Source organism: Vombatus ursinus, unplaced genomic scaffold (assembly GCF_900497805.2).
Source record: "Vombatus ursinus unplaced genomic scaffold, bare-nosed wombat genome assembly UNPS02015406.1, whole genome shotgun sequence".
Lineage (NCBI taxonomy): Eukaryota > Metazoa > Chordata > Mammalia > Diprotodontia > Vombatidae > Vombatus > Vombatus ursinus.
This window is the reverse complement of record NW_020955184.1, coordinates 3,383,393-3,397,590: the sequence shown is the minus strand read 5'-3', so window position 1 is coordinate 3,397,590 and position 14,198 is coordinate 3,383,393. Positions and strand designations below refer to the sequence as shown.

Here is a 14,198-nt window from a genome sequence, read left to right as displayed (position 1 = left end):
CTTACATGAACTGATAGAAAGTAAAATGAGCAGAATCAGGACAACAATATACATAGTAACAGCAATATCTTATGATGATCAGCCGTGAATGACTTAGCTATTCTCAGCAATATAAAGATCCAAGATAATTCTTAAGGGCTTATGAAAAGTGCCTTCCCTTTCCAGAGAAAGAACTGATGAGTCTGAATACAGATTGAAGAATATTTTTTAAACTTTCTTTTTTTTTTTGAGGGGGGGCAGTCTGTATTACAACATGACCAATATGGAAATATGTTTTTCATGACTGCACATATATAATAACCCTGTCAGACTTTTTGCCTTTTCAAGAAGGAGGAGGGGAGAGAGAGAAGGAGAGAATTTGGACCTCAGAGTTTTAAGAAACAAATGTTAAAAATTGTTTTTACGTGCAATTGGAGAAAAAGTAAAACATTAAATTTTTAAAAAAAGAAAGAAAAGAAATGTGACAAGAAATGGATGGTCACATGTGAGGAATGACAAGAAAGCCAGTGTCGCTAGATTACAGAGTATGAGAAGGGAGGCTAATATAGAACAAGTTTAGAAAGATATGTGCAATGTTGGCATAACCATTGCTGGCTTATATCAAGTTTGTGGTCAATTACAACCCTCAAGGGGGCAGCTAGGTGGCGCAGTGGATAAAGCACCGGCCCTGAAGTCAGGAGGACCTGAGTTCATATCTGGCCTCAGATCAAACACTTGACACATACTAGCTGTGTGACCTTGGGCAAGTCACTTAACCCCAATTGCCTCACTAAAAAAAAAAATTACAACCCTCAAAACAGTTGTCATATAAATTGCTTACGTCTCCATTATCATGTACTTGTGCAATTTCTTTTTTGTTTGTTTGTTTAAACTTAAATGTAAATTTATCCATTAATTTTCAAGGCATGGTCTTGGGCCCTCCTCTCTCTACACTCTCATTTGGAGACCTCATTGGCTAAAATGGGTTTAATTATCATAAATATAGATACTATATATTCTTTCTCCTGAGTTTCAGTTCCATATCTCCAAATGCCCACTAGAAATTTCAAACCTGATATCCCACAAACATTTCAAACTCATCAACATTCAAAACAACTCATTATCTTTCCTAGAAAAACTACTTCTCTGAACTTCCCTATTTCTGATGAAGGCTCTACCATCCTTCTATTGACTGATTTTTTTTTTTTTTAATGAACAGGTAAAAGAGGCCATTCTCTGCCTCATTTCTTACCAAGTCTTAACCACTGACTAGGCATTGCCTCAATCAAACTGAGACCTGTTAAAGACCTTAGCTTAAAAGGGCTAAGATCTCCCACCACATTCAGGGCCATCTCTAATCATCTTGATCTATATCTTGCCACTGGACCCAGATGGTTCCAGAGGATTAAGTAAAGCTGGTGACTTTGCACAGCCCTCCCTCACTTATATCCAATTCACTTGCATATCATGGCATCACCTCCCTAATGTCATGGTCCTCTCTGAGAAGGAAGGACAAACAACAATCTCTACTCATGCAACCACCACAATCTAGTCTAGGTCCTCACCACCACTTGCCTATACATTTGCAATTGCCTCCTAATTGGCTTTCTAGTCTCTCCCAACTCCAATACAGCCTCCACACACAGCTTCTAAAGTGATTTTCGTAAAACTTGGGTCTGACCACGTCAAAATTCAATGGTTGCCTATTGTCTTTAGGATCAAACATAAATGCCTTTGGCTTTTAAAGTGCTTCAAATCTGACCCTAACCAACATATCTTTCTAAACTGGCCCTTGTTGGCAAGTCGTTGAGATATTCTGGAAGAACTTTTAGGTCTGTTATTGGTCAACCCTGAACTCTGGTATTCAAGAACGCTGATATACGTAGGCAGCACTAAAGGAGGAAGAGAAAAACTAAGACAGAAACATGATAAAAACAAACAAGTAAACCCAGCTAGTGCCCCTGTGGCCTGTGTCTTGCTACTTCTGGCCAGTTTCTTTGGGACCTGTGTCTGTACCTGTTGCTCCTGGCCAGTGTCCTTGGCACTTGAGTCTCTGCTGGTTTGGGGGAAGTGAGTAGATTTGGTGTCCCAGCAGTAGAGTGCACTAGCAGGCAGAGGGTAGAGATGCAGGTCCCAGAAGCAGCAGATAGCAGAAGGCAAAGATGTGGATCTCAGTGTCAGTAGACAGCAAAGTGGCCCATAATGGCAGTGGCAGAAGAGTGGGCACTGGCATATCAGTGGTAAAAGGCATTGTAATACAATAGCCCACCACTTACTGTAATGTAGAACTGATTGGTCCCTTTACATTGTGGCACCCAGCGATCATTATACAACTCTTCTTCAGGGAGAACTTAGAGGACCAAAGAGTGGCAGTGTTGAAAGGGAACTTGCCAATTTATGGCAACAAGGGGGAGGTGAAAGTGTCTAACTAGCTCAACAGAACAAAGAGGGTCATCTCTCAAAGACCTCTCATGGGGCAAAAATTTTATATTACACCCCTATCCCTCTGGAGATTCCCTTGGAGGGGATGTCCTGGTTACTGTACCAGGGAACACTAAGTTGGTGGCATTACAGGGCAGTTCTCCCTGACCTATGATTGGAATGGCATAATCTTTGCTGTAGCCCTGATGCTCTTGATGTTGTTCTTATGGTCATTTTTTACGAGAGACCATGGTGAACTTCAGAGATATGGCATCATCTACTATTTAGACTTAAGACTTGGTCCTTCTTAGGACTTTTTCCCCCTATGTTTTTGTTTTTAGTTTTTCTTTGTCCATTAGTGTTGCCTATATCTGGTTTCTTGAATTCTAGAGGTCTTGACTGACCAGAAACAAACCTAAATTAAGTAATGGAAGGTCCTCTAGATCATAAGGATCTTGCCAACATAGGATGAAGTATAGAAGGAGTAATATCCTAGCCCCTTTCCCCATGCAAGTTAGGGTAGTTTTTTTCCTAAAAGGTATTCATCTCTTCCTTGAGAACTTTGATGTCATTTCCTCGTTGTCGGAGTACAAAGCAGTCACAAGGAGCTGGAAGGGTTCTCATATACTTGGCTGGTGAGTTGTTATGGGAGCTTCACTCACCTAAGTCAAATTGAAGATTCATCAGTACCTGTCTTTGTTGAATATCCTTCTGTTCTGGCAAAGTAAATTTCCTTTTGTTAACCAGTCAATGACCTGTAAGAGTCTCATTTTTTTTTTATTCAGTATTGAATTTAAGCTATTATCCATGGGATGACCTGAGTCACGCCCAACCCAGAGCACTTGATCAATTAAAAAAAAAAACGCCTTTTGTAACAAATAACTAGTGGCATAGTTGATAGAGTGCTGGACTTGGAGTCAGGAAAATCTGGGTTCAAATCCTGTTTCAGGCACTTGTAGGAAGTCTTCTAACATCTCTCTTCAGTTGGGGATGGGAAACAGCAGCTATCTCCTAAAGTTGTTGTGAGTATAAAATGAGTAAGTTAAATATATGTGAAGTGCTTTGCAGACCTAAAAGCCCCATATTATTTATCTCATCATTACTAATAACAAATCTACACAGTGGCCATGTCCAACAATTATGTCTTTCTACACCTTTAATCCGTCGCCTCTCTGTTAGGAAGTAGGCAACATGCTTTATCAAAGGCCTTCTGGAGACATGGTTAGTTATTACTTTGATCAGAGTTTTTAAGTCTTTCAGAATTATTTTTCTTTGAAATATTGTTGATATTATACAAATATTTATATTGTTGCTCACTTCATCTTGCATATTTTCTAAAATTATTTCTTTTGTTATTTCTTCTGGCTCAATAATTCTGTTATTCGTAACCATAATTTGTTTATCCATTTCCCCATTTGATGGGTATCCTTTTGTTTCCAGTTTCCTTACTTTTCTTTTCTTTTCTTTTTCCTTTTAATCCTTCCAACAAGAGATCCGTACTCTGAAGTTCAAATTTGTTTTCTTTGTTACTTCCTTGTTATTATTTTTCCGCTTAATCCCACATATTTCTGTACAAAGTAATTTGTGTGTGTGTGTGTGTATGTCATGTGGTCATTTAACCCTACTTTGTCTGATTCAGATAAGAATGAGGTTTATTTAATGCCCATTTCTCCTACACCTGTCTGCATGTTTATTTTTCTTTTTTCCATCCTGTACCCCAGTTATGAGAAATAGTAAGTTCCACCCCTTTCTTCCTCCTTTCTTCACAGGTGTATTACTTTTACTTTGCTTTTCTTTCCACTCTTAAAATTTTTAGAAAAGAACCATTTCCAATCCTTTGTCCTCTTCTTATTTACCTCCCTCAGTACTTGTTGAAGACATTAAGGTTCCAAAGAGAAATTCGATTCTTTCCCCTAAACTCATATTAGCTCATCATCATATAGCCCCTTAAAATCCTTCATTTAGTTATACATTTCCAGGTTTGTCTTAACTCTTATGTTTTCATTTCATAGTTGCTACTTATTTCTTGTGTTTTCGTCAGGAATCCTTAAAAATCCTTTATTCCATGAGAGGTTCATTTTCCCCTCTGTAAGATTAAACTTAGCTTTGAAGGCTAAATTATTTTTTGGCTGTAAACTTTTATGTCTCTTGTCTTTTGGAATTTGAAGGTTTCTCACTTATAGTGGAAGCTGCCAGGTCTTGTGTAAACTTTATTGATTTTTTTGGTACTTGAACTCTTTTTCTATTTGCTTGCAATATTTTTTCTTAGCCTTGTATTTTGTATCTGACATTACAGAGCATTTCCTTTTTTTGGGGGGGGTGTTTCTTTCAAGAGGTGATTGGTGAGTTCTTTCTATTTTCACTTTTCCTCTCTGGTTTTAAAAGTTCTGGACAATTTTCATTTATGATTTCTTGAAATACAATGTCCACACTTTCTTTATGATAATGATTTTCACTAGAATCACTAGAATCTAGTGATTTTCAAATTCTCCTTGGCCTTCTTTCCATATAAGTTGTTTTTAATAATAGACATAATGTATTTTCTTTTTTTCTTTCTTTTGATTTTGTTGTAATATTCCTTGCAGTCTCATGGAATCTTTTGTTTTTGTTTGGTTTATTTTAATTTTCAGGGAGTCTGCTCTTTCTGTAAGATTTGCTACTTTCTGTTTTAGGCTTTTTATTCTCCCTCTAATTTTTAGTCCAGAGCTTTAATTTCATTTTTATAGTCTCTTGCTTCATTTTTTCTGTGTACTCATGTAGTTCTGGTGGAAATTTTTCTTTTCTCTTTTAGGGTCTGCTTACAGTTATTATGGAATTACTCTTTTAAGTTGGATTTTTGGGTATTGCTTGATGTGTAGTATTTCTTTAGACTAGTCAGTGTCTTCTGTTTACTCATATCTTCATCATTAGTTCTGCTATGCATTTGAGTGGAGTGGTTGGTCTTGCTTAGTCTAGACCTGGATTCTTGTGTTGATTTCCACCTCCCTGGATTTATCTGCTCTAAGATCTCTGTTAGATTTTAGATTTTTATGTCCCATTGCTAGGTCAGTTTTGGTGTAAAGGTGCCATGTCCTCTTGAGAAATATATTAAACTTCTTTCTTTTCCCATTTAGTAATCACTAGAGCTCTGTCATCTCTGACTTTTCTAAAGTTCCATTCAGGTCCTTAACTTATTTCTTGTTTATCTTTTTGTTATATATGTCGACATCTAAAAGGGATATATTAAGCTCTCGCACTATTATACTTTTATTGTCTGTTTCTTCCTAAAATTTGATGAATTTTTCCTTTATTTAGATGCTATGACATTCAGTGCATAAATATGTATGTAGGAAGTATTGATATTGATTCATTGTCTGGGTTGCCTTTAAGCCAAATGTAATTTCCATGCTTATCTCTTTTAATATAAACAAAATCTACTACACTTCAGGTGAACTAAAAGAAAGCAGGTGTAGTAATAATGACTTCAAACAAAGCAAGCACTAAAATAGACACCATAGGTCTATTTTATTACTTGCCCCTTACTGTAATGCTCTATTTGTTTCACATGTGTTTCTTGTTCACTACATATTGTTGCATTCTGCTTTCTTATTCCTTTTGCTATCCTCTTCTCCTCCCCCTCCCCCCCCATTCTTTTGTACTTTTCCTGTCTTGCTCCCATTCCTCACTTTACGAAGATGAAGGTGATGAAAGAGAGGTTGCCTTAACACAGTGTTCTATAATTGAAGCAATCTCTTTCTCTTCCATTCCTTCTTTTCTCTTCCTCTTGCCACATTTCCAGTCACAGGTTTTTACACTTTCTGTCCTTCTAATTTCCCCTTCATGTTCCCTCCCTCAAACACTGGAGTTTGTTTTTGCGTATGACTGTTTCCTCCTCTAACTTTCTTCTAAAACCTTCCTTTTGGATCTTCCTCTCTCTACCCATTTTTCTCTTGAATTTAATGTATTTCTACTCAACGTGTGTGTGTGTGTGTGTGTGTGTGTATGTGAATCTGTATGTGTGAATCTGTGTGAGTTTATTCAGCCTTTATTTGTACATTTAAGAGAAAAATGAAGTTCATAAGATGCCTCCCCCCATCTTCTGTTTTTATGTGCTCTTCATCTCATTCTCTCCTGTTATTTGAAATAGTTAAGTTTCTTCATCTTCCTCTTCCTTTCTCCCTCAATATGTTCCCTTGTCTTCTAAAATGATCAAAATAGAACAAAATCACTCTTGGCCCTGTCTCAAATCAAGACAATACTCATTTATTAAGCACTTACTATATGCCATGCACAGTGCCAAATGCTAGGAAAATAAAGGCAAACAACATTCTTTGCCCTCAAAGAGCTTACTCCTCAAAGGAGGAAACATGCAAACAACAATATGCAGATAAGATGTATATAAGATAAGTTGGAGGTAATATCAGAAGGAGGACCAGAAGGGCCTCCTGTAGACGGTAGGATTTTAGCTGGGACTTGAAGGAAGCCAGGCAAGCAAGAAGGCAGAAACAAGGAAAGAAAACATTCCAGGTGTGGGAGACAAACAGCTAATGAAACTGCATGGAGTGTGGAGATGAAGTGTCTTTTTCGGGGAACAGCGGAGTCCACTGTTAATGAATCATCTATTATTGGAGAGAATAAGTTATAAGGAGACCGAATAGGTGGGAGAAATCTAGGTTTTAAAGGCTTTAAAAGCCAAATAGGTTTTTCATTTGATTCTGGAGGTGATAGAATAGGGGATTTGTGCTTTAGGAAGATCAGTTTGATAGCTGAATGGAGGATGAACTGCAGTGGAGAAACACTTGAGGTAAGGAGACAAACCAGCAGGCTGTTCCAGTAGTTTAGATGTGAGAGGAGGAGGGCGTGCACCAGGCCAGTGACAGTATCAGAGGAAAGGGACATATATAAGAGAAGTTATGAAGGTAGAAATGATACAGTTTGGCAACTGACTAGATTTCAGGAGGAGCGGGAGAGTAAGACAATGAAGAGTCACTGATTTATTTAACTTTTTCTAGGATTGTTGTAGATAGCTAGGTGGCACAGTGGATCAAGTACCAGGCCTAGAGTCAAGAGACTTTCTGAGTTCCTCTCTGGCCTCAAACACTTACTAGTTGTGTGACCGTGGGCAAGTGATTTAACCCTGTTTGCCTCAGTTTCCTCATCTGTAAAATGATCTGGAGAAGGAAATTGCAAACCACGCTAGTATCTGCCAAGAAAACCCCAAATGGAGCCACAAAGAGCCAGACATAACTGAAAAATAACTGAACAGCAGTGATTGTAGATATCAGGGTTTTGCAAATACACTGGTTTCTTCTCCACTTCATAGAGTTAAATAATGCATCGTCTTATAGTCTTACAGTCTCTTCCAATTGATCGAAAATGTATTTGCCTTTTTGTGATTCTTTTTACTTCTACATTTACATCTCAAAATTTCTCCTCAGTTTTGACCTTTTCATCAGGAATGTGTGGAAGTCCTCTGTTTCTCCTGTAGGATTAACCGCAGTTTCTTCAGATTATTTTTGGAATATCATATTCCAAGCCCTCATCTCCTTTAGAGTAGGAGCTGCCAACTTTTGTGTTATCCTTACTTGGTACTTGAACTCTTTCTTTGTGGCTGCTTGAAGTAATTTAAAAAATATTATTGTTACCAGGAAGCTTTGAATTTAGGCTATGATATTCCCTGGAGTTTTTGTTTTACAGCTCAGGAGGCAACAAGTTGATTCCTTCTATTTTTATTTTGTCTCCTTTTAATAGATCTGGGCAGTTTTCATTTATGATTTCTTGAAATTTGATATCCAGGACATTATTTTCAGGTAACTTGATGATTCAGCAGCTTAGAGCATAGTGGCTAGAAAGCCAGTCTAGAAACCAGAATGATCTCATGTGTTCAAGTCTTGCCTCTCACATACTGGCTGTGTAACGTTACACAAGTAACTTTACCTCTTAGTACTGTAGGCAATTCTTTTAAGACTAAAATTGTGCTGTGGAGAAGCTGCCAACTTACATGGGTAAAGGGAGTTTCCTCACCTGGGAATTCCGTATAACTTTGAAATCACTTGTCCTGTTACTAACCAATTCCTCTCCTACCTTTCTGATGATTCTTAGGTGATCTGTCCTTGACTTTTTTTTGGGGGGGGGCATCACTTGTTTTTGGCAATATATATGTAATAATTAATTTTTTTCACTCTTTTGATTGCTTTTAATATTTTTCTTTGTATCATGAAATCATTGCTTTCTATTTGACCCATTCTAATTATTAGACAGTTTGCTTCTGGGGTAAATTTTACCACTGTCCTATTAATTCTCCTTGCCTTTCTTTCCTCCCTAGCTGTCATTTCATTTAACATATTTTGTTAATGCTTGATTTTTTTGCTTGATTTTTTCCAATTACTCTTGTAGTTCTTGTGGCCAGGACATTCTATTCTCTTTATTTTTTCCCAGATTTTTAAAAATTTTAAACTTAAATATACAATAAGAAAAGAAAAACAAATTGTAAACTTAAATACAAAATAAGAAAAGGGGGAGAAAACATTGCCATGTTCACAGCAGAAAGTAAGGGAGGATTCAAAATATACAGTAATAAATTTCTATTTCAAGAAATCCTATTTAAATACTACACATTGTGTTCAGAACTGTCCATCTTTTCTTTGCTTCCTTGTAAGTTGTATTTTGTTTTCTGCTGTGTACTTTTTACTTTGTTCTTTTTTTCCCCTTCCCCTACCCCCTAAGAAAGCTATAATTAATTGCAGATATATTTATATATACATATATACATTTACATACATATAATATACACACATATACATACACATATCTATACACAAAGATATATACATATATACTTACATAATTATGTACATATATACTCATGTAATTATGTACATATATACATATACTTACATATACATACATATACTTACGTATCTATAATCATACTTATATAGAGACATATACATTCATATGCATCTATGTAAAACTGTACTATACTTATTTATCCTCTGTTTCTCTGAGGGTAGATAACCTCTTCCTTTATATGTCCTCCAGGTCTTCCCATATTTTTCCAAGTCCACCAACTCGTCATTTCCTACTCCACAGCAATATTCCAATCTTAAACTGTCTGGTTATTTTAAATAGTCCAAAACAACATCGATGAATATGGCTGATACGTAGTATGTTTCCCTGTTTTTCCCTTTTGATTAAATCTATTTTAGCCTTAACTTTGTCTGAGATCATGATTACCACTCCTGCTCCTTTTTCCCCAACAAATTCTACTCTGATTTTTATTTTGTGTTTGTGCATATCTCTTATTTCTTATCTTTCCTAATTCCTCTACTTTACTTCTACCTTGCCCTCCTTAACTTACCCCCCCAGTCCTTCTCTTGTCCTCCCATTCCTATTAATCTAAATACTCTTCTATAGTAGCTTCTCTTATCTGCTCCTCACCCTGCCCTATAAAAATCCCTCCCTTATCCTCTCGCCTCTTCCTATCGCCTTAGCCTTTTATTTCTTTCTGAATTTAGAAGGCTTTTATCCCCTTCTAGATATATATGTATTGTTCCCTATTAAATCCATTCCTGGTGAAAGTAGGGTTCCAGAACTACTAGCTCTCCTCCCCCATCTAATTTCTCTGTGTCAGTTCTTCCTCTCCCACCTCATTTGTATAATTACTCTTTTTACGTGTTCCTAAACGGTTTTACTTTTTAAAATCACATAATCAGGTCTACGCCAATATTTCTTATGGACTACACAATTACTAATAACAATCTTAGACATACTTTTTGCATTTCCTCATATGTAAACAGTATGCCCTTATTGAGTCCCTTGTAATTAGTCTTTGGTGTGTATCTTATATTTCTCTTGGCTCTTGTATATCAAATCTTTTATTAAGTTCAGGTTGTTTTTGTTTTTTTTTTTTAAACAAAATCCTGAAAGTCTGACAATTCATTAAATGTCCATTTTTTTTCCCATTCAGGATTATGCTTAATTTTGCTGGGTATGATATTTTCATCCATAACCCCATTTCTTTAGTTCTTCAATATATAGTGTTCCAAGACCTGTGGCCGTTTTAGTGTCACTGCTGCTAGGTCATGTGTGATTCTCATTGTGGTACCACCATATTTAAATTGTTTTTTCTGGTTGCTCATAATATTTTATACTTGAGCTGAGTGTTTTTTAATTTTACTATGATATTCCTGTAGGTTTCCTCATAGGACCTCTTTCAGTTGGTGTTCAGTGGATTTTTTCTATTTCTACTTTCCCCTCTTGTTCTAACGCTTCAAGACAATTTTCTTTAATTATTTCTTGTATTATTGTATCAAGATTTTTTATTTAATTGTAGTTTTCAGGTAATCTGATTATTCTTATATTTTTACTTTTTGATCTGTTCTTCAGATCAGTTATTTTTCTTATGAGATGTTTCACATTCCCTTCTATTTTTTCATTCTTTACATTTTGTTTTTATTATTTCTTGGTCTTTTATAACTTTGCTGGCTTCCCCTTGCCCAATTCTAATTTTCAAGGAGTCATTTTCTTCTTTAAGATTCTGAATCTCTCTTTCTAATTGGTTGACTTTAATTTTCATATTCTCCATGTTCTTCTTGGATTGTTCTTATTTGAAAAAAAAAACAATTTGCTCCATCTCTCTCATTTAATTTTTTAAGTTCTTCTATGAATTCTTTTTGGGCAGGTGACCATTTGATGTTACTCTTTGGCTTTCTTTGCTTCAGTATCCTCCTCTGAAGACAAACCCCAGTCTTCTCTATTCCCATAGTAACTTTCCGTAGTTGGCTTCTTTCTCCTTTGCCTACTCTTTTTTTTTTATTTGTAGCAGCTTATTTTTTGTAATCACCTCTAGTCCTGGGGCAGTTCTGTCCTCTGACCTGGAACCAAAACCAACAACTGCACCTTTCTGTAAGTTCCCATAGCCAGTGGTGTCCCTGCCCCACTGCTTCTGCACTCACCAGGCCTGTTCTGGGTTCCTCACACTCAGGTCTGGTGTTTCTTATTAGCAGAAGTTTCCTCGATCTTCCCCTGCTCAGATACCTTACTCCCCTCACTGTCCAAAAGGTGAAAATTCCTGTGGCTAGGGCAGAGGCCACCTCCCAACCCAGCCAGGCCTAGGGCTGGCTGCTAGTGGGTTCAGAGGAATTAGCCTGGAGGTATTTACCAAATCTCATTTTGAGATTTTTCTTCAGATCTTCTCAGATTATCCCAGGAGGACCACTATTCTGCTCCAGCCGTGGTTTATTTTTAACTGCTTTATGTTCATCCTGAGGCACTATTTTATCTCATTTGTTGGGGAAGGCGGGGATGGGAATCTGCAGAGCTTGGAATTTTCTGACCTACCCTAACATCTTCCCAGAATCCTCTAAGACATTCTATTATCTGAGGCTTTATTTGTACTTAAATGGAGTTTAAATGGATTTTAAGTGCAATCTCATCCTCTCTGTTTAACTTTTAGGTGTCTATCAGTCCAAGGAATATCTTTATCTTTTGTTTACTTGTATCACTAACATTAGTTTTTGGATTGGGACTTTGTGCTTCAGGCAAAGTCTGTTGCCTTCTCATACTCTTGGATTGTATGGGCAGTTTTAGCTTGGTTCTAAATGCTGCCTCCTGCTGGAATTCCTGTGTTTTGATTTAGGCTTTTGGTGGCTAGACATAAGTCTTGACTTTAGTTCCTTTTTTCTTTCCTTCTCTTTGCATAATCCTGACCTGGAGTTGTCTTCACACCTTATTATGACCTTGACAAGCCCTATCCAGAAACCAGATGTTTATTGTACTGATGGCACACCTTTTGCAAGACCCCAAATGCTGTCCTGGTCTACTTGTATCTTGGATATGAGTTGCTGAGGGGCTGTGCTGTCTGAGTGTTGGTCTTACTGTCTCTTGCTGTGCCCAGCTCCTCTCTCTTTTATAAATAAAATAAATTTTTATTGACCTATTTTGTATTGCCTAAATTTTCTCCTTTATCTCCTTTTTTCCCCTCCCATAGAGCCATCCTTTTTAATAAAGAATTTTTTAAGAGAAAATAATTCTGCAAAACTAATTAACATATAAAAAATATGACATATGCATTGTTCCATATCTGTGGACGCCTAATTTCTTCGTGACAGTAAGGAGAGATGTGTTCTTATCATATCTCTTCTTTGGGAACAGGCTTGGTTATTTCACAACATTCATCTTCATTTTTTTTTTTGTGATTATTATTCTTTCCATTTACAAGTAACCATTGCGTATATATCTCTAAGCTCTACTTACTTCACTTTTTATCAATTCATATAAACTTTTTCATTCATCATGTTTGTTGTTGCCAGTAATACTCCATTACCTTCATTTTATTTAACCGTTCCCCTGTTCATGGGCATCTACTTTGTTTCCAGTTCCTTGGTACCACAAAACAGTGTTGCTATAACTATTGTGGTAAATAAGGAATCTTTCTTTTTGTCAATGACCTCCTGGGATGTATGCCTAACAGTGAAATGTGTGCATCAAAAAGTATATAGATGTTTTAGCCACTTTATTTGCATAATTCCAAATTGCTTTTCATTGTGGTTGTGTTAATTTACAGCTCCACCAACATTGCAGTAACATCCCTATCTTTCCATACCCCCTTCAACATTAATAATGTTTTTTATCATGTTTGCCAATTTGCTGGGTATGAGGTGAAAGCTCAAGTTTGTTTTGATTTCAGTTTCTTTTATTTTTATTGATTTGGAGTACTCTTTCATTTGGTTGTTAATAGCTTGCTATTGTTATTTTGAAAACTATTTATGTCCTTGGACACTTATCTACTGGAGGATGGATGGCTTTCAGTTTTATATATTTCTACTAGTTGTCTATATATCTTGGATATCTTGGCTAGTAATGACCCTAGGGCTGCATGGGGCCTAAGCTGCTTAGGCTGGTCACTTGCCAGTGCAGGTGACATATGTTTGCATTTTTTGTCTTAAGTCTACCTATGCTTGTTTTTCTGAGCTTACATGGCATTCTGGTAGTTCTTTTGTGCAACTCTGGACAAGACAGAGAAGTCCTAACTGTTTCTCTTTGGTTTTCTTTATTATTGTTCTTTCTAGTGCATTTTTAGAGCTTTATTAGGGTCTTTGGGGATATCTGATCTCCTTTAGATCTTAGCATACCTCCATCTTCCAACCCTCGGTAGATTTTAGTGCCAGAGTATTAGATCTTGAAGGCTTCCCAGTACAGAGTACTAAGCATAGCACTCATCGCCCCTGAGCCTGGGTTGTCAAGGTCTCAGTTCTGCTGTGCTCACACTAGTGGTTGTTGCTCCTAGATTATTCCAGGAGCCATACTGTGGGTATCCAGTCACCCTGGAACTTTCTTATGGCAGCCTTCTGCTCCAGTTGCCACCAGATACAGGGCCTCTGGTTGTTCTGGGATGTTTCTGTCTTGTTTACTTCCACTGGTGCTTTCTTTTTTGGTGAGTCCTCTTACTTATTGCCCGTGGGCTTCTGTTCTTTTGGGGTGGATAAAGTCACTTAGTGTTATTTTTAATTAGTTTTTGCTAGAGCAAATGGGCATTGGACTTTTTGCTCTTTTCAAGAAGGCATCTTGGCCAGAACTCTCTCATTCACTACATATCTGCCACTTAATAAAGCAAGTTTGAATCCTGGCTCAAGAAACTCCAGTGTTCCCTGTTGTCTCTAGGATAGAAAAGGAAGTTCCATTATTGGGTAGGATATTAGATTAGGTTATTTTTAAGGCCTTTTCTAATTTTAAAAATTTGTAATTCTGTGACTGTTAGTCATCATAACAATTTTATATGCTTGCTTCGATGTTCATTTTAATTCAGGTTTTAAAAG

The 14,198-nt window shown here is 36.9% G+C and overlaps 1 protein-coding gene across 2 annotated transcripts in view; it reads left to right on the top strand.

Moving 5' to 3' along the window:
• BRMS1L (BRMS1 like transcriptional repressor) overlaps positions 1–14,198 on the top strand; it is a 122,378-nt gene that overhangs the window by 101,256 nt on the left and 6,924 nt on the right. The window lies entirely within an intron of this gene.